Source organism: Periplaneta americana, chromosome 2 (assembly GCF_040183065.1).
Source record: "Periplaneta americana isolate PAMFEO1 chromosome 2, P.americana_PAMFEO1_priV1, whole genome shotgun sequence".
Taxonomy (NCBI): domain Eukaryota; kingdom Metazoa; phylum Arthropoda; class Insecta; order Blattodea; family Blattidae; genus Periplaneta; species Periplaneta americana.
The window spans coordinates 177970020-177992486 of record NC_091118.1 but is presented as its reverse complement, the minus strand read 5'-3'; the positions used below and the strand labels follow the sequence as shown (position 1 = coordinate 177992486).

The following is a 22467-nucleotide window of genomic DNA, read 5'->3' as shown; positions in this document are numbered from 1 at the left end:
TTGCCAGAAAGTGGAAAGCAATGGCAAGGGGAATTTTTAACAGAAAAAGGAGCATCTTCTGCGAACCTCTGGGAAAAAAACTAAGCAAGACACTAGTGAAGTGCTTTGTGTGGAGTGTGACATTGTATGAGACAGAAACGTGGACATTACGACGAAGTAAAGAGAAACGATTAGGAGAATTTAAAACATATAAATATGGAGAAAAATTGAGAGTGTGAAATGGACAGGTAAAATAAGAAATGAAGCTGTGCTGAAAAGAGTGAATGAAGAAATAACAATGCTGAAACTGATCAAGAAGAGGAAAATGATTTGGCAATGTCATTCTAGTGCCGAGGTCATGGAAAGCATGGGGCTCTACGTCCATGCCCCCCAAATGCCTTCATGGCATGTTACGGGGATACCTTTACCTTACCTTACCTTTACTATCTAAGAACAAACTGTCTACTGAAGGATGCACTGAAAGGAATGGTGAACGGAGGAAAACTTCAGGGCAGAAGATGATATCAGATGATAAACAAAATTAAAGTACATGGAACGTATCCGGAGGCTGAGAGGAATGCGGAAAATAGGAAAAATTGGAGAATTTTGGTATCGTAGTGAAAGACCTGCTCTCGGGCAGAAAACTGTGAAAGAATGTATGATAGTGAAGAATGAAATAAATGGCGATATCGATCAGTGTCAACGTACTGAATGTAACGACAGGGATGAGTGTGGAAATGAAATGAATAAAATTAGTGACGATATAGCATAATAGCAATGGGAGACTATTTCGTTTGTCAAGGGATGAGACATCATTTGGAAAATTCAGGTCCAGCAAAAAGCAGAACGATGATTATTGTAGGTACGTTACTACATCATTATTGACATTTAAAGTTACATTTAATATTATTTTCCATGGATCATTTCTTCTTTTTTACTACTTTCATTTGAATATTTATTATTCAGATATCTGTCCTCGTTTCTATTAAATTTTTGTGGATCGTTATTAATGTTGAAGCGGCAGTATTCTTTTTAATGACAGAGTGTGGAAAAATATCTAAAATGCGGCTTTGGTCACACATAAACGTTTAGATTTATTCTTAATAAAGTTCCAGATTTACTGTTAATGAACTTGAAATTATGTTTTAGCTGATAAGTTATAATATTACCAGCACATGTAGTTTCGTACGAGTATGGAGTATAAATAAAAGAGGTGGAAGGTGAATACAACATTAGAGGCACCCACTGTCTTTGCAGCCATACCTTCCCAGAACAGATAGGTAAGCAATCAGAGTAACAGAGAAATATTAATTGAATGGATTTTTTGAGAAACCGCATAAGTTAATTTTTAACAAAATTGATTTTTATTGCTAATTCCTGTTCTATAGGGATATACAGTGCGATCGAGAAGTCTCTCCGCAGTGCTCGTGTAGCCGAGAATCTATTAGACAGACAATTCAAGTGGCAGCACTGGCCGCTGAGCATATGGTGGACTGGGGGTGTGAGATTGTCAAACCGGAATGATTGGGCAGTGCCAACTTTCTACAATTGTATTTTAGGGTTACCAGAACTAATAGAGCTGCGGAGGGACTTTTAGATCACACTGTATAAATCATCTGTAGAAAAATACCACAAGTCGGACGGTATTTCTGTTGTGACATATGCGCTTGAAAATTAGGTTTCGCAGAAAATGCCCATAAGTTAGTGACGAGGCTGACACAGAATGAACAGGATTGTGTTGTGTTTAGTAAATTAATTATCTTGTGTCTGAATTTTGCATTTGTGGCAATAATTTTGTTGTCTTTTATGTAATGTATTATTGTATTAGATTATTTCAGGCAGGACTTTATTATTTATGTTCTTAGTGACATTTCATACAGGTTAGAGTAAAATTTTTTGACCTGAAGCAAAAATTATGAAGTCAGCTTCTAAATACTGGTTTTGAGAATCAAATTCGTATTATTTTTAAACCAAATTTTCAATTATTTTACGAAATAGAGAGACTGTTCTGTTTAATTTTTACTAGAATTTGAGAAACTCCATAGTCAAACATTTACAAACATGAATTAAATTATGGTTTATTTAACGACGCTCGCAACTGCAGAGGTTATATCAGCGTCGCCGGTGTGCCGGAATTTTTGTCCCGCAGGAGTTCTTTTACATGCCAGTAAATCTACTGACATGAGCCTATCACGTTTAAACACACTTAAATGCCATCGACCTCGGCCGGGATCAAACCCGCAACCTCGAGCTTAGAAGGCCAGCGCTATACCAATTACGCTATCGAGAACGACATTCAAACTTGAATATTGAGTCATATTCTATTTAAAAATTTTCTTTGTGTTTTTACCAACATTTTCCATTTCAAATATTCCAATTCTTACCTCAGGTTTTTTTTTTTAAATACTTTTTGTATTTCCCCGAAACTTCGTATTTTGTGACTTGAGGGGTTTCTCAGAAAACCGATTCAATGTAAGCATGCTGAAAGATTTGTTACTAAATTAACAACGAACATAAAGAGTAATAGGCTACACATTCCAGGTTCATGGAAATAACATTCTTGTGCTAAAATAATGTTATCAGTAGGACTAAGAATTGTATGCCGCTACACTCCGCTTCATGCGTCTCTGACTTTAGGTACCAGTACGTAATAGCGTTGGGGTGGTGGATTTCAGTGTGTTTCGTTCAGCAGTGAACTTTAGTTGATCGGTTACATTACGACCGAATACTGCTATTCGTAACAGGCAACATTCAACGTCTTGTAAAGAAGAATAATAGTAAGATGCCGAGGACGAAATTTGTGGCTTAATTTCAAACCAGGAAATTTGTAACAATTAGAGATGGGGAAAAAATAACGTAACAGTTATTTTGGAACAGTTCCTTGTTTGGAACTGTTCCAAAAAGTAATAACAGCACCTTGGAACACTATGTTCCAAAATAACAGTGTTGCTCTGAGCTAGTACGAAATCTAGCAGGCTGTCTCGTTCGCGCAGGCGCATAGAGCACTTCTCCCCTACCACTGTCCGCTACTGCTGTGCACTGTGGACTAGAACGGTACAGCTCAGTTCTAATAATAGTTGAGAAGGCTGCATAGGGAGGATACATCTTGAATACATTGTCAAGAGGATAACTTTTCAGATAATATGACTATACCTGGGTATCGGAGCCTAGGTGGGCCCCCTTCGTTAGCTCTACTACTTCCCCTCTCCAGGCAGCTTCCTAGTTTGAGGCATCTGTACTTGCGGTTACAAATACTCGTTTCACTTTGGAACTATATTATGACAACGCCTGTTCCACAGAACGGAACATGTTTGGTACTATTGAAAGCAGTGACGCCAACTTTTGAAAAACAGTGGGTGGGCTCAAACATTTGACGAGCCTTAAATTAAATAAATCTCACAACACGATAAATTATTGGGTGGGCTCGGATTCCTCGAACCCATATTAGTTGGCGCCACTGTTTAAAAGCAGAGTTGGGAATCCTTTCGTCGTACTGAAAAAAAACGTTGGAAACTAAAGTAAAAGATAAATAGTAAAGATACGAAGATAGTCTTTAAAAAATGTACACATTATCTTGGAACTGATGTTCATTAAGTATAGGATTCTATCAAATAACATAATGCCTGTATTATAGTAACTACATTATGAATTTTATCAAGGGAGATGAAAATATATACCTAGGTTATGTTTTATTTCCAAATATTTCACAGTTTTAGTTTCATTACCAATTCTTGAAATTAAACTAAAGTCTGTTGAATCATGACTATATTATTGAAGTTCTTTTGTTTAAAAAAGAAGTACAACGGTAAGTTTTCATATTTCATTACAATGAGATTATTATTCTTCATGACGGTACATTATTAATATGAATTTTAGCACGGCCGAAATGATTATGGCTTTTATTTACGCATTTTTGAAGAAATTGAACACCACTGTGACCTTCAGCTAAGCAGAAGAGGAAGAATAGGTTAGGTTTTATTTACCACTGGGATCCATTTCGATTTCGTGACCAATTTACAAATAATTTAAAATTACATTACATTTCCTGCTTCGAACAAACCTGATCTACGAATTAAATTTAGCATTAGAAAAGATTTCATTTCCAGGAATTCACATCTCGACTAATTATGACATCGTACTGCATCACATGCCATACAGGAAAGTATGTGATCATTTAGCGTCCGTACATGTTCCTAAATACCGCTGTTACATTACGTACTAGTAGTACGTGGCTCTTGCACTGTTACATTAAATACTCCTGTTACAAAAAATACTTGCTGTTACAAAAAATAACTTGCTGTTACAAAAAATACTCGATGTTATGGAACTACATTATGAGTCATGACTATAAAATAAAGTAACAGCCTGATACTTGCCAATGCTATATTAGGTGTATTTTCTACAGACAGAAAATAACATGTAGTCAATGATATTGTAACGAAACTGAATAGTTGGAACACGAAATAGGAAAAAATGTAGCAAAGAAGATGAAAAATATACTAGATAAACATTATGGATATTTAGCTCTATGTAAAATTTGTGACAATTTCAAATGAGGAAATTTATTAATAATGATACAGATTTTGAGATAGATAATGCTTGTGTAAAATATTTCAAATATGTCCTCATTGTTTCTGCAGAAGTGGAACGAAGTTTTTTCTAGATGTAAGGCTGTGGTTTCGAGCAACATGGGTACTCATTCTCCTTTGAAAATTTGAAAATGTGGTTTGTTATTCATTACAACAATATGTGAAATGAAAAATTATGTAAAAGTAATTTGTAAGTAACCCATGTTCAAGTAAATGATGAGATTGGACACGAAACCTAACAACATCGCATCGGAGAAAAAAAAAACATTGCCCAAGTGAGTTTTTTTTTTTATTTTAGTAGGTTATTTTACGACGCTTTATCAACAGCTTAGGTTATTTAGCGTCTGAATGAGATGAAGGTGATAATGCCGGTGAAATGATTCCGGGGTCCACCACCGAAAGTTACCCAGCATTTGCCCATATTGGGTTGAGGGAAAACCCCGGAAAAACTTCAACCAGGTAACTTGCCCCGGGGCCACCTGGTTTCGCGGCTAGACGTGCTAACCGTTACTCCACAGGTGTGGACTCCCAAGTGAGTATGAATACTTCGACAATAAAATAATATAATACAAAATCAAACATGAAGCACTTTTAATTATGTTTTCCTATTATCCACAGCTAAAACCCATTTTACAGAAAAGCCTCGTCGACAGCGAGCAGTGCAACAGTTCTGTATGTTCAGCTTTCGTGTAACAAAGACTTGCTCCATCTGTTGCAGTCATGTCTGGAAAAAGTGCCTGGGTCCTGCCGCTGCTGCTTTCTGCCGGTGTGTTGCTGTACCTTACGGCCACGATAGAAGCAAGAGCTCCTGTTGACTGTCTGTAATGTCGCGAATAATTTTTTGCAAGAAGTTAAGCAACTCCATATGTAGATGAAATTGTTGGGACTCATCAGTGTGGTTTTAGGCGTAATAGATCGACTATTGATAAGATTTTTTTGCATTCGACAGATATTGGAGAAAAAATGGGAGTATAAGGGTACAGTACATCAGTTATTCACAGATTTAAAAAAGGCGTATGACTCGGTTAAGAGAGAAGTTTTATATGATATTCTTATTGAATTTGGTATTCCCAAGAAACTAGTTCGATTAATTAAAATGTGTCTCAGTGAAACTTACAGCAGAGTCCGTATAGGCCAGTTTCTATCTGATGCTTTTCCAATTCACTGCGGGCTGAAGCAGGGAGATGCATTGTCACCTCTACTTTTTAACTTTGCTCTAGAATATGTCATTAGGAAAGTTCAGGATAACACAGTGGGTTTGGAATTGAACGGGTTACATCAGCTGCTTGTTTATGCGGATGACGTGAATATGTTAGGAGAAAATACACAAACGATTAGGGAAAACACGGGAATTTTACTGGAAGCAAGTAAAGAGATAGGTTTGGAAGTAAATCCCGAAAAGACGAAGTATATGATTATGTCTCATGACGAGAATATTGTATGAAATGGAAATATAAAAATTGGAAATTTATCTTTTGAAGAGGTGGAGAAGTTCAAATATCTTGGAGCAACAGTAACAGATATAAATGATACTCGGGAGGAAATTAAACGCAGAATAAATATGGGAAATGCCTGTTATTATTCGGTTGAGAAGCTTTTATCATCTAGTCTGCTGTCAAAAAATCTGAAAGTTAGAATTTATAAAACAGTTATATTACTGGTTGTTCTTTATGGTTGTGAAGCTTGGACTCTCACTTTGAGAGAGGAACAGAGATTAAGGGTGTTTGAGAATAAGGTTCTTAGGAAAATATTTGGGGCTAAGCGGGATGAAGTTACAGGAGAATGGAGAAAGTTACACAACGCAGAGCTGCACGTATTGTATTCTTCACCTGACATAATTAGGAACATTAAATCCAGACGTTTGAGATGGGCAGGGCATGTAGCACATATGGGCGAATCCAGAAATGCATATAGAGTGTTAGTTGGGAGGCCGGCGAGAAAAAGACTTTGGGGAGGCCGAGACGTAGATGGGAAGATAATATTAAAATGGATTTGAGGGAGGTGGGATATGATGGTAGAGACTGGATTAATATTGCTCAGGATAGGGATCAATGGCGGGCTTATGTGAGGGCGGCAATGAACCTCCGGGTTCCTTAAAAGCCAATAAGTAAGTAAGTAAGTAAGTATATTACCTCAAATGACTGCTTCATTTTAATTTACCCAAAAGATTGATCATGATAAGATGTTTAGCCCTACTTCTTCTACCTACATACTTACAAGGAAGGTCACCAAGTGACAATGGATTTTTTACAATGATTTTTCCCCTCATACATTCCATTTGATATAAGACCTCCCAATAAATTTCAACATCCGGAGAAAGCCTAGTTTTCCAGATATATTTCGGTAGCTTTTCATATTTTTTATAGTAGGCCTATCTCTATCAGGAAAAATTCTCTTTCAGGAATGCAGCTGGAAATAAGATATATTCATAGAACTTCATGAAGCTCACGTAATATTACAAAGTGTCGTTACGTCAGAGTTGAAATATTAATATAATAATGGGGCATGTGACCAAAGTCACAATTTACCTCTGTAACAGAAAATAGGCCTACTATTGGATTATTATTATTACTGTTATTACCTATTATTATTATTATTATTATTATTATTATTATTATTATTATTGTTATTATTAATGTCTAAGAAAAAAGTTGCAACACTTTATTCGAAGACGACTTAAAAATCCAAGTTACAATCAAAGGCATTGCTGACTACCAATCCTTGATCATGGTATTGATAGAACCACAAAATAATCTGAAGACAATGACATGAATGTTCACTTTTCCAAGACCAATGTCATAACCTTTTGAAATTCAATTACAACTTAAATAATAATAAAATTAAGAAAACAGATATTGGAGTAGTCTTTAACAGTAAAATATATTTTCATAAGCATTCAGATTTTATACGTAATAATGCAATTAGAATATTCTGGGTCTGATACGGTCAATGACTTATCCTTTTTGACGTCTGATGCATTTTATCGATACTTCACATTATTTAGATCGAAAATCGAATATACTGTAATCTGGAATTCTGTTACAAGAAACAATGTGACTAAATTAAAAAATATGTATTCAACGAAAGTTTATATCGTTATATCAGTACAGACTCCTTCCCAGTGACTCCAAGATTAATTTATTGTGACACTAGCCGTACCCGTGCGCTCCGCTGCACCCGTTAGAAATAAATATAAAGTAATTACATAATTAAAATAGGACATTTGATTCAGGGAACATTCGTGTTTGATAGAAGGATAAATCGTTTAATATGTTACTTAATTTAAATTGCATCCAATTAATTAAAATGCGATCATTTTGGTCCCGAGACCACTCATTGGTGCAATGACCATTCCTTGAACATGTTTCTAATTTTTATTACATGCAACCATAGTTTAATGAACATTGACATCATTTAGATTTAATGTGTATACTTTATTTTACTTCTTATAGGTTTCCATTGAATTATGGTAATAACTTACTTTTAACCCTTGTTTTCTACGTATTCAGTAAATGGCGTTTGGCCCACTATGGTTCTGTACTCTTCAAATAACTTAAATTATATTATATAATATTACATTGCATAATATTATATTATATTATATTATATTATATTATATATTATATTATATATTATATTATATTATATTATATTATATTATATTATATTATATTATATTATATTATATCAGAAATTACTGTAATAACATTATACCATTATGTCCATCTATTTTTATGGTAGGTTATCAACATCTTTTGTCCATCTAGAGAAACTACACTTTCCAATGGTGAAATAATAATTAATTATACAAATCGGTTAATTTAACTTCCGATATTACTTCATACAAACACAGAAACATTCTCTGTAGGCTATCTTTCATAGCTTTCGATTGTTGCTGTCCAAGGCCCCTTATAGACGAAGTCATTTGTTTTTTATTTCATTATACGGCCTTAGATGGCAGTTATTGTAATTTTAAAACTCATTTATCTCATTAAATATCAGTCCTATCAACATTTTTCAAGGAATAAAACTTATCGCAAATTATTTTTAAATAAACGTTTGTTATTCAACATTTTTCACAAAAATCAATAATAAGCGAGATATTTCGATTTATTTAATTCAGGCCCCCTTATAACCCCCCTTTTAAATAATGTACTTTGAATGCCATATATATCCTAAAATATAAGTTACAACGAACATAATTTATATTCCAGTTTTCATCGAAATCCGTTCATCCATTATCGCGTGAAAAGGTAACAAACATACAGACAGACAGACATACAAACAAAAATTTCAAAAAAGCGATTTTCGGTTTCAGGGTGGTTAATTATATATGTTAGGACCAATTATTTTTGGAAAATCGAAAATTACCAGAAAAATTTCGGCTACAGATTTATTATTAGTATAGACGAGAGAAAATGTGATCATTTGAAGTTTCTTGAATCTCACACGAACAATGCTAGCTTTCGCGATTTCACAATATTTTCCAAAACAGACATTCTAAATCGCTCTTTCCCCTGTTTTCCAGATGCATTACAACTGCTGACTAATACAGAAATAAATTGTTACTATTTATTTTATAATCTTTGACTAGCATATTAATGTAAATAATAAATTATTATTTCCAGAAAATATCCCTACGCACCGCGTTGCAGAGGACAGATGGGACCAGATTCCGGAAGGTAAACTATTGTGATGTAACAATCTTTCTGCTAATTTCACACGTTTTCTATCATCTTCTTTCTGCTGCAGTAAAGTTTAGGCTATTCATTGTTTCCATATAATATTCAGAATGGATCATCGGTAGTTTCCTACAATGCACCACTCCTTTACAACGATTTTATCGTAACGAGACAACTGAAATAATAAAAAAATTAACTACTACTAGGAAATTCGAAAAGTAAGTAATGGCAATATAGTTACTGTAACACACTGCTTCAGATGTCCAGAGAGAGAGAGAGAGAGAGAGAGAGGGTGAGAAAGAAGTTCACAAGGAAACATGTTATGGAAGGAAGAACCGTGATTTTATCTAAAACTATTCAAAATCTGACACATGCATGTATGAACCTTTTTCTTCATTATGTCAGGAATCAGATCCTAGAGCAGACATCTCCAAAAGCCTACTCGCGAGTAAGCCCCTGAACGGAACCGAAGCCAGTACGTAATGAGCGCGTTCCGCCTCACCCATCTCCACCTGTACTGTACTCAATGTTTATGCGCAAACGAAGAGCAGTGGCGGACTGCCATTATCATTGTGCTGGTCGGCGTGTTCGACCGTTTCACAATGTCTTCTAATCATGACCGTAGTACATTCAAGGATCAGTAGGAAGAGAAAATTTTTTTTTTGTTAGTGGGGAGAATGTGAAATGTTTAATTTGTTCGAAAATTCTTAACGGTGTGTTAAAATTCAACATGCGACGACACTACTCGACACTTCACAAAAAATATCATACAATTAGAGGTATGCTGGACATGTAATAATAATTTATTTTGAGCCGTCTGTATAACTGTTCGTTAGCCTATATATATAAAATCAGTATATTACAATCCATTTACGCTCTATTCCGCATGACAAACATATAGTTTTTCGTTTCATTTTAGGTGAAATGCATAGGTCTACAAATATTTTGATAAATATAAAACAAGAAAATACAAACACAAATCACACACGTATCCTCAGTCTTAAACAAAAACAAAAAAACACTATGTTCTAGCTTGGAATGTTGAAAAATCAATGAAGCCTTTCAAAGAAGGAGCATTTTAAAATCGTGTATAAAGAACGTTACTAAAAACTGTGTCCAGGACAAAGTCACAAGTTTAAGAAAATTAAATTGTCTCCAGACACAGTTCAGAGAAGGATTTGCAAGATTGCAAATGTAATTGAATCTGAAGTCGAAACCACAATTAACCAGTTTTTAGCTTACTTGCATTGGACGAAAGCACAGATAGAAATGATAAAGCTCACCTAGTCATTTTCATCCGAGGAGTTAATGAACATTATACTGTGTCTGAATGTCTTCTAGATATAATTGCTCTGGAGGAAAATACAATTGGATAAGATTTCTTTTCTTCTTCGCGAATCCGTTTACAATGAACATTGCAGACATAAGACCTGAACTACAATTTGGAGTTTCAACAATTCAAAGTGATAGAGGTCAGATTATGTTGGTATTGATATATTGATGCGTGTAAATACCCGTGTTTAAGGTCCTGTGCTTTGAGAACCTCAGCTATGTTTGGTTCCACATATATTTGTGAACATTTTTTTTAGAATGTAACCAACATATAATCATGTAAAAGATCTCGTATGACAGATGAAGGCCTTCGTGCGCAGTTAATATTGGCTACTTACGAAACCACTTCTAATCTTGAGAGCTTGGTAACTTAAATACTTTTTATTTACAAAGGAAGCTTCATAGTATGTCAAAATAATATACAAACGTATGATATTTCTTATTCTTTTGATGTTACTACTTGTAAACATAAGCAGACCGTTGCCGCGATCCCCCACTGATCGCTCTCATCTGTTGAGGTACGAGTCTCTCCCCTTTCCCCTGTGTTCGGCGGGCAGCATCGGGAGCACGAATGATGATACGCTTTTTGGAGACCTCTGTCCTAGAGTATGGCACAATCTTCGTGAATCACCCTGTATAAGCTTACCAACACATATTCCAGCGATAGGAAGAAGATAAAATACAGACAAGAAAGAAATGTTATACTCTCCACATGGAGCTATATTGGAAACATTGGAATTTAATGATGTCATTGGTGGATTATATCATGAACACTATTACAATCCACAATTGCGCTGATTGATCTACGTTTACAGTGATCATACGAACAGCTAAATTAAAACTCAACTGACAGCCAATAACCACGCAATGAAAAACAATAGAAAGTAGCCTATTTGGTTTGAGCTTAGGTCTCCGCGATTTAATTTTATAATTTCCTTACTATAGATTTAGTCTTCATGAAATATGTATCTACGTGTATATCACTTATTATTACTATCACTACCACTAGTACCACTAGGCCTACCACCATTAAGCCTATGTTACTTGGAGTGTAAACTTTTTGTTTTCTGTTTACATCCATAGCTTATACCAGGCCAGGACGCTAATAACTAGACTTCGTTGAATTGCCACACGCAGCATGCTATCAGGTTGCCTATGTACGGTAGTATAGAGGAGGTGAGCGACCGCCCGGTCTGGTAGTATAAGCAGTTCATGTTAATAGTTGTGACCTGTCCAAATAGATAGAGCAGCTACAGCTAATGTATACCTATGTAAGCACTTGTTTTTGCATTACTGTGGTTGGAATAGTCAAAGTTTAACATTTGTTCAGTGCAGACAAGAATTCAATCAAACATACTACAATGAGAGTGTTGCTGTTTCAAAAGAATTACTCCCGGAATAACCTTACCCCCGCAGCCAGTCTTGACCCGTTGGGGAACGTGGTTGAATTCTGTTAATTATTATGCAGAACATTATGGAAAAATAATGGAGGTAATTGATGCATTGGATAGTACAGACAGTTCCGCTGTTGCAGCTGTAAAATCATTGCTTTCTGAACAGCTATTGCAAGATATTCTGTCATTGATTCTAATTTTAAAATCGTGTCCAAAAGCATCATCCTGTTAGAATCGTCTAAACTACAACTCTCAGAAGCCCTTCATATAGTGGATTAAAAGTATCACAAACCATTATCCAAAATAACAATTCACTAATTTGAGAAAAAGTGAAATGTAAGTTGAGAAACATTATTGCTAAAAATTCTACCTATTCACAACTTCGTACTGTAAATGATGTACCATCAGGTCACGACAAGACATCTGAAGTTGGTGTACTAAAAAGTAGTGACTTTCCGTTCTTCAAATATGCACCTACTACATCGTGTGATGTTGAACGTACATTTTCCCAAATTAAAAACTGTTTAAGTAACCATCGGACGAGGTTACTTTGCAGTCGCTCAAAATGTACATAACTCTTTACTGTAATGTACATATTCAAGGATGATGTGAGTATCTTACATTAAATTTTAAGAGTTAATATATCGCACTATAAAATAATTGTGTATTTACATGTTTAGACATTTCCTACTTCAATGATCATTGAACTTGAATGCAGGATACAGGTTTTATTGTAACCGCAGTATACTGCTCAGTGCTTACATCAGAGACACGCCCCCTTCTCATACAGTCTATACCGCATGCACAGTAAACCTTGCGAATCTCGTGGCAATTCCACGAAGTCTACTAATAACTCAATTGAGACCACCCCTTAACTCTTCACTCCATCTGAGACAGTAATGTTTTGTTGCGGTACGAACAGACAGGGAGTTCAGTGACGGATTGTATCAGGCGGGCATCATAGATTTTACGAACTTTCGGCTCTTCCTGGTCGCCTAAAATCCACTACTGATGCACGATAGGATTACCATGAGAAGAAATTCTATAGGAGGACTTGGAATCTAAAATAAGAGGACATTGCTGAAAAAATGAGGACTTTTTAAAAATTGGTATGAACAAAACTAAAGATAAAAACAATGGCTCACCTTAGTTTACTCACTAGTTGCTGGATCAGTATTACATCTGTATCCTACTTATCGGCGGAGCCCACTTTGTGTACAAGAGCCTGAAGGGACCAATTTATATCTTGTAACTATGGAAGTATTCACAGGACATGTCCCTGAAATTATATTTTACCATGATGGCACCTCTGACTGTCTCCGTTAGCATGCTATTTCGTTCTTTTGTCCATTGAGCAGATATTAGGGAAAATACTCTCTCAGCACTTCCATTGTGACTTGGGATAAATAAATAGAATTGACTTATTTTAAGAGTTCTGAGAAAGTTTCAGTGCTCGCAGAACTATTGGAATTGAAGAATTTGCATCATTGTTTATCTATACTTAAATCAGTGGCGGTTCCTCGGGGGAGGGAAGGGAGGAATGTCCTCCTCACATTTTCTTCTTTTGAAAGTAAATACCAAATAAAATATGTGCCTTGAAATTCGAGGAAGATTCGATAATTTTTAAGTTCACAGCTATAAGAAAAACTCGGTTGATCGAGTTTTAAACGACGCGCGCTCATGTGCTGTAGAAAACTGTGAGAAAGATGCGAGATTGTCTGTGTAGAGGAAAGGCACTCCATTACTCCTCTACTGCAGTTAACACACACAGACAACAGCGCACTAGTGGCCAGAGAAAGAAGCAGAGTTTTAAAGCAAGTACATGAACGGAGAGGGAGGAGATCCTCCTCTGAATCAGTCATGGGCGGGAAATATAGAAACCGACTGGTCGTGCAGCAAGCTCGCTACCGCTGCCACCTAACGATGTTGCATTCAACTGGACTATAACACATCTCGGAGGAGGCACAACAAAAACAGTTTTAACGCAACGCTATGAAAGACACCATGTAAACTTTTTTTTTAAATTATAAATCAAAAATATTATTCATTGCACTTTATATAGGCTACTATTAATGGTTTGAAAATTCGTGGATATTTGAACGTTAAAGTCGGGTTTATGTAAAACAAAGAGGAAGTAGTTACGTAGTTGGCCCCTGAAATTCACTTCTATTCATTGTTTACTAGACAGGGCAACAGCCAAGTTGTCAGTTTTGTACAAATATGTTTGAAACTGAAAGTAGATACTCCAAACTACATCATTTTTAACATAGTATGACTTTACAAGAACTGACATTCTTCAAAAGTATGTGATACTGAACTTGTAAAATGTACATGTGGCAACACAGACCACGTGGGTGGGTGAAGTGTTCTCGCTTTCCTCAGATTATTTCCCATTCCCATTTCCATTTCCGTAAAACGGTTCCGGTTACGAGTTAGTAGCTAGTCTCTTCCAACACGTGTGTTACTGTAGTGTGCTCGAAAAATGCTACGAGGTTGTGAATTTCCTTGTAGTTGTTAATTTGTGCAATTATTCAACAATGAATGGAAGTGAAATCATAATATATTTTGGACAATTTAGGAAACTCAGTTTACAAGAACAGATTATTGCTATACAGAAGGGAAGGCCAACCCCAACACTACTTGGTCTTACATGTATGCATGTAGGCTAATTTGTAGCATGTTTCATTCAAGAAGGTGTCATTTAGTGCTGTTAATTTATTTCCTCCTCTTAAGAAATATGCAGGAGCCGCCACTGGTATAGGCCAGCCCTGGACATAAGAAGTGAGGCTTCATTGGCAGCTGTTTGGCGCTATAGATTCTCAGTACGTGTTACGCCTACATTCTGTTTCATGTTAAACAATTCCCGTTACTCGTCAAGTAGGCCTAACCTCACTACTATGCACTCATTTGTTTAGGAAACATTTACTTTATAATTACTACAATTAAATTATTTTTAAGTCTTATGTCTTCACAATGGACAGTTGAGGATACAGAAGCCATACTTCAATACTAGCTTACGTGAACGAGCTCAAGTGACGCCAGCTTGTTACAAGAACAGACTACCTCGGTATTACTGTTGGTATTCATCCGCGTTCATAGTACATAACAAAATATAAAAGTAGCTTTTCTTTTACATAGCGTTTTACATATGAGTGAAGTTATATGTTTCATCGTATTTAACAACTAGAATTCAATCTTTTATTTTCAAATAATACAAGATTATGGTTTCCAACTACGAACTATATTTTCCTGCGTCATGTGAGTGTTTCGACTGGAAGCCAATCACGTGTGTGACAGCAACGTGTTTATGTTTACATTAGGATTTTTGTTACAGCGAAAACAGTATAGCAATGAAGTCGTATTTAAATGCATATAATTAAAGGCACACAAACACAGCATTAACTGTGAAAAATTAATTACTTCAAACATAATTATGTAGGCAGGAATTACATAGGCTTACAAATTACAGCACTGAGCGATGTTTACCTTTGTGTCTGCAGGAGATTGTACGACCTGGAAGATTTGCCAGAAGAATACAGACGAGGCGTGGACCATGCGTATTTCCTCGAAGACGACAACGTCTACAACTACGCAGTGACGCCCAGGACGCGACGACCTGGTAGCGGATAATGCTGCGACCATCGTGTAACGGTAGTTCAAGAATTTTATTCCCTTCGTTTTGCAAAGTGTTTACATGTCGATTTTTAACAGGTCATGTGATCTATTCAGAAGGTTCATCGTCTACAAGTCAATTCCATTAAAAGGCCCGATTGTATAAACCATTTAATCTTAGATCAGAGGTTAAATTGATCCTTGTTTCAGCTGAACTTGGAATTTTGTGTTGTATAAAGCCTAATCTGAGATTAATTTGTCTCAAACTAAAGTCAACTTTGACTGAAGAAATTTTTCCGATTAAGTTAGATGATCCAAGATCAGTTATTTCTTTTCTGTTTGAAATATACGAGTGACAGATTGTGCAAATAAAATATCCATTATTATTAATATCAATAGATATGATAGGTACATTTATATATATTTCTTTCAATTTCTTGCCTTAATACACAAACAATCTTATATTTTATAAGGCTCTATCGTGTTCAGCAGTATCAAATAACATAACCTATAATTATATTATGTTTATAACACCCATTAATTATTAATGGATATGATAGGTACATTCATAAATTTTCAATTAACTGCATTACTAAACGAAAATTGTCGTTTTATAAAGCTTTATTATGTTTAGCAGTATCAAACACCATGACATGATAACAACTCGGAGAACAGTCAACCTTCTTCTTATTGTCCGCCATCATTTACATTGCACAAAAAAACCAGTGTCTCCAACGGAGTGTACGCAAAGTCGCCAAAAAGTAGTTGTAAAGTCGCTAGATTTCTCATTATCAACAAAGAAAGATTAAATTTTGTCACTATGGGGTGCTAAAAAGGTCACTAAATCCCTATTTAAGCAATATAAAAGTTAAAAGAAATTGTTGTTGAAAAAGAATTAAAGTCGCTAGATTGGCAACACTGAACAAACCTGTCCGCGCATCACGTATTTCACCTGTTTATGCGATGTTGCCAAATCCTTTTCACGTGAACTTAGATTGCATTTGAACCAAGGTAATTTGATCGCAGAAAGGTTTTATACAATAGAAGAAGTGTCTGAACTCGGTTCACTTTTCGATCTTCGATCAAAGTTGATCTTTAGTCAGGGAGTTTTATACAATTGGGCCTAAAAGTATTCAACTTTATTTGCGGTAGTTTGCATTTCTAGCAAATAGATTCTCCAAAGTTTAATACCAACGAGTTAGAAGAGAGATTACCTATCTTATAACCAGGCTTCGGTCCTGGGTAGAGCTGAGGACGGAGCGGGTCAGTTCGGAGCAGTTACTGTGACGTCATTACTCGGTTGAACCGAGTACAAATTTGTGGCGGCAGATTTAAAATTTAGATAGTTTGAGTCGATTTTAGAACGTACTTTTGAAAGTGAAACCAAGAATGTTTTAAAAGCGTTGTAGTAAAGCGCTTTCGCTTTGCCAATTGACGAGAAAAAAAGTGCTTCTCTTCATTGCAAAATGGCGGTTGCAAATTTCATTTGCGTGATTACAACTATTTGCGGAGTTATTTTGCATGAAAGGCCTATTTAACTTTCATTGTTGTTATTACAGACGAAATAAAATCGATAAAATAATTTATAATACTAACAGCTAATGAACGTTAAACGCTGCAGCTAAATAAAAAAAGAAGATAAAAAGAGAAGGGGTCCATGAAACGCTGCCTAAAACACTTAAAAATAACACACAGAATTATTTACTATTACGGAAAGTGGATAAAGTAATCAATAAAACGTGGAATCTTAAACTGAAGAACATAATGTTTATTTAGTTTATAACATTACTAGCCTTCAATACAACCATGTTCTCTTTAGTGAAGAGTAATATTATTGATAAATAATTGTGTAATATAATTCGTAGAAATAAATACAAATAAAATGATGACTGATGAGGTAACACAAATCCAGTAAACACAAATAGAAGAAAAATATAATGCACTTCTTTTTTAACATATAATATTAATCAAACACTCTAATATGGTGATAATAATAATAATAATAATAATAATAATAATAATAATAATAATATAATATAATATTATTACTATTAATATTATTATTATGTACAGTAATATGTTCAGACTGTCAGTGTTCATTAGGCCCACTTGACAGGTCATATAATAGGATGAACTCCTCTTCAATACTAGAGGCCTTTCAGCCCGCCTTGGGGATAAGGAAATAATTTGTCCTCCAGCAGAAAATATTTAAATACAACAGTACCTAAGTTGTTGTCTGCTAGAATTAAGTAAAACACGTGAACTCTGTTTGAACGTTTGAACTGACCGGTAACGGCTACGGTTAACCGAGTAACTTCGGTGCTCCGCTGCCAAGCACATAAACCGATAGAACCGAGTAACTCAGCAGTTCTACTCGCTCCGTCTCCAGCTCTAGTCCTGGGCGCACAAACGCATGAAGTTCAGAACGCACGGACTATAGTGTCGTGTTGGTCGAGTGGAGTGGGAGATGGAGCGCGCCGTTACTTCGTGTCTCAACATGTAAACAGTCTGTCACAGTACGCCACAAAATATATTTCACCCTGTACAGATGCAGTATATACAGTATATTCCTAGTGTAGACAATAAATGTATACCATTAAAGTATTAACGTGAGTTATAACCTTCAATCAGGTGTCCCTACGCCGAAGCGTGCTACACGTACCGCAGCCAAGCAGCAATAGGCCTACACGCAACGGTAATGCACATTACGGGCCCACCTGTGCTGTTGCAGTCGGGTGACTGCACACGGGTCATGACGTCATTTATACTCCGTGTACTCTAAACCTCATACTGGTTACTCTGTGTCCCTAGACCCAAGCCTGCTTATAACTCATTGTTTAATACCGATTTCGCTCAAGATTCTCTTCCGTCTTCATATATCATTTCCTGTTATCCAATATACTGTTTGTTTCTATAATCTTTTCTACTAGTTTTTATAATCTCATCATATGAACAGAAAACCTGGATACTACGGTAGGCCTATATGGAAAAATGTTTTTTTTTAACTGTACCTCTCTTAGGCTGGGAAGCTTCCGTCATCCAGTCTGCTTTAAAAATAACTGAAAGTTAGAATTTATAAAACAGTTCTATTACCGGTTGCTCTGTATGGTTGTGAAACTTGGACTGTCACTTTGAGAGAGGAACAGAGGTTAATGGTATTCGAGAATAAAATGCTTAGGAAAATATTTGGGGCTAAGAGGGATGAAATTACATGAGAATGAAGAAAATTACACAACGCAGAACTGCACGCATTGTATTCTTGACACAATTAGGAACATTAAATCCAGACGTTTGAGATGCAGAGCATGGGGTAAAGGTTGGTAATACTGTAATAAAAGTAATATTGTGATAGTTATTTTTGAGAATGTATTACAATTTTACTGAGCGAGAGGAAGATTCGTTTTTTGCGTCAACGTATTAAGGGAATGTTCGTGGACAAGTTGCTGCACAAAACCGGTTCTTCTCTCGCTCAGTAAAATTGTAATAAATTTTCAAAAATAACTATCACAATATTACTCGTATCACAATAATACCAACCTTTACCCTATATGTAGCACGTATGGATGAATGCATATAGAGTGTTAGTTGGAAAATCTGAGGGAAAAAAGACGTTTTGGGGAGGCAGAGACGTAGGTGGGACGATGATATTAAAATAAATTTGAGGGAGGTGGGATATGATGGTAGGGAATGGATTAATCTTGCTCAGGATAGGGACCGATGGAGGGCTTATGTGAGGGCTAAAATGAATCTCCGGGTTCTGTAATTGTAATATACGTTACAAGAGCGGTATGTTGACGTTTTCATGGTCTAGGAAAAGATTGAAAAAGCGAAACGTAGTTGAGCTTTTTTAATTTCCGAGAACATGAAAACAAACATACCGCTCGTGTATCGTACATTATTTTGTGCGAAGATCGTTTATTACATACCTGAAAGACGAATTTCTAATTAGTTGCAATGAAATCTCCATGTTGGTTTCTGTTTAATGACGGCAACTTCGGAAAACCAAAATATCTTTCTTCAACATTGTTGCTATAAAATGTTTTCTGTGTTTACTATACTCCAGCAGGCCGTGATATACGTCTGTCTTTTTTTTCCCCCCAGTCTATAAATGCGAACTTAAAACAAACGGTAAGGTTATGTAATGATTTATTTTTCATTTTAATATTTTAACAATATTATTTATGTAACATATTGCAGTAATAACATCGGCATCTGGAATCTTGTTGATTTTTTCACGGCTTCCTTAATTTTACTTGTATCAGGAATGCAATAAGTTTCGTGGAGTAGTAGACTTTACTTAATTTTTGCAAATATTTAAAAACAATAATTAACATTGCAATTTAGGTGAAATTGCAGTGGTAAGTTTCCAATTTATAATTATTACTATGTTAAACGTCTCTAAAAATAATATGTTAAAAGCCTAAAGCAGTAAAATGAATGTCGCGCTTAAGCGGTAAGAAGAGGGAAATTGTTATGTGTGTTACGTTGGGAATACTGAATGTGGTATTTCACACTTACCGCGTATTGGTTCTGTGCGGAAAACAAGCAAATACGCACGATCTCGCACAAAAGTCATTTGTATGTAAGTCGACTTTCTTATTTAACAGATACCTAAAAGCTTCTTTTTCACATAGGCTACATGCTATTTTGATGAACGAAAGTGTTTGACTCCAAAATCTTCTCACAACCCAGTTCATTGTAAGTAAAAGTAATTTTATTTCTTTGCGATTTGCAGGACTGAATGCCTAATATTAGAGCAGCAAGAAAAGAACCAGGACTCCGAAGTGGCATATGACTACTAGTATAAATTCCACACTCTCCTCACATCTCCATAACTCTCTGAATGATGCAGTTTGCTTCTGTCCTGTTTGAATAAAACAAGTAAATAAGAAAGTTCGTTAAACATTTATTTTGAATATACATTTCTTGATTTATTTTTTTATTTCCATTTTTCCTTCCTTCTCCATTTAGTAGTTGCTTTATTTAAGAGGTAGTTTGAAATACAAAGTGTTTCGCACGAATACGCACATACTGGATGAACTCTAAACTATTTCCAAGTATAGATTGAAGTAGACGTAAACAAAACTGAAATGTATTACTCCGCAATCGCAAGCTAGCTACCAAAGCAGCCACCAGGGCGCATTATTTTCGGCAAGTGAGCACGCAGGGCAGCCACCGTCTGATATATTGCAGACATTTCAACACATTCATTGAACTAACCCGTAAAATACTCACAGAGGGTTAATATTTATTATTTCTCTACCGGGAATAGTGGATTTTCTTTTTCTGTAGATTCGTGATTAAATGTTATTATTTAAAGAGTGGAGAATTTCTTTAATTCTACAGAAATTTATTTGAGATTGGCAACACTGAATCTCGCACTGTGTTATACCAGCTGTGCTGATATGCTCTGTGAAGCTGCAAGTCACCTTGGGAGGGATTTAATGCCTATTACGCATGCGCGTTGCCATAATACACGTTACAATGATTTAACACGCAATGTCTGAAACTACTAATATAAACATGTTGTTTAAATCGTAAGAAAGTGTTCTTATAAGCATGTTTAATTCACTCGTATTCCATGTATATTATACATTTTATTATTTTAGAAGGAACTATTTTAATATGAGGAAGAAGATGACAAGCATGAGTTTGGAGGCGTTGTGCGTCCAATAGCCAATCGGGAACCATTAAGCCACGTGCATTTATTTACATTTACTTCAATCTTTAGCTGGAAATAGAGTAGGCTAATATTGAGCCTGAAATAAGAATTTCAGTTGATAAGCATAGACGAGTGACTGACACCATAATCTCGTCATATGAAGCTCGCATACGAGCGGAAAAACTACACTTTTCAACATCTACTACAAGGTACGTTTTATAATCCATTTCTGCTTCCGCCGTTGTAAGCAACATTTTACTGGCTGATGGTTGATCTGTGGACCGGGAGCCACATCCCGTGCTACGGCAGCCATATATATTAAGGAACCTGTACATTACTGGTACCTGCCACTTCATTTCTAAACTTCAGATGTCTTGTTCGAGTAATAAGACGTAAGATCTTAAATATTAAAAAAGACTTTATGCTCGTCCATGCCGAAATGTAGTAATTATACAACTGGTACTAGCCCTTTAATGCACCTCATTAAAGTACACCTATTCATTATAATTCAGTTGTTCAGCCAATGAGAAATCACCATTGTACCATTATAAAACCGCAAGTATCGATTATTCTCGGATATGCAATCGAAAGACAATTAACGAAAAGTCACGGAGGCTGGAAATCCAATACTGTCGCAGAAGGTTATATTCTGTTACTATAATAATTAGCGTTAATTGTAAATAATATTCAAATAAATTCAATCTGTCATCTCGTTTTTCAATTCTAAATCAATTTCCAGGTTGTGTCAAGACTAATCTTCATGTTATTCTCTAGATTATATCAAGGTCAATGACATTCGTGCCTCGGAAAAAATCAATACTTTCGGGTCTGCGCACATCTCACAATTCAGGTCAGTTCCGCTCCTCACATAACCATAACATGAATACTTATGAGTAATTTCAAGTTAGAAATATGGTCGAGCATAAAAAGTCGTATGAAACTTGCCTATAATGGTAATTAAGACGCTCGTATGAAAATTATGAAACTCGCTTGCAATTGTTTCATAAACAAACATACTCGCGTCTTAATTACTACCATTATCGCCTCGTTGCATAATGTACTATTTCACAATGTGATGTGGTGTCATATTGACTGAACGACTAGCACAGAGGCATTCAACTACGGATTTTCTAGGTTCAAGTCTCAATATCTCCAACTGAAATCTGTGGCAGGAAAACATCGAATACTTTATTCTGAAATTACAACATCCTTATCAC

General features: G+C 35.6%; 1 long non-coding RNA gene across 1 annotated transcript; it reads left to right on the top strand.

Annotated features, from left to right (window-relative positions):
- Positions 1 to 1183: 1183 nt before the first annotated feature.
- LOC138694860 (uncharacterized) lies at positions 1184 to 20481 on the top strand. Its single transcript, XR_011331023.1, has 5 exons — positions 1184 to 1259; positions 5287 to 5389; positions 9197 to 9250; positions 15477 to 15627; positions 20324 to 20481. It is a non-coding gene; the product is annotated as an uncharacterized lncRNA (long non-coding RNA).
- Positions 20482 to 22467: the final 1986 nt, after the last annotated feature.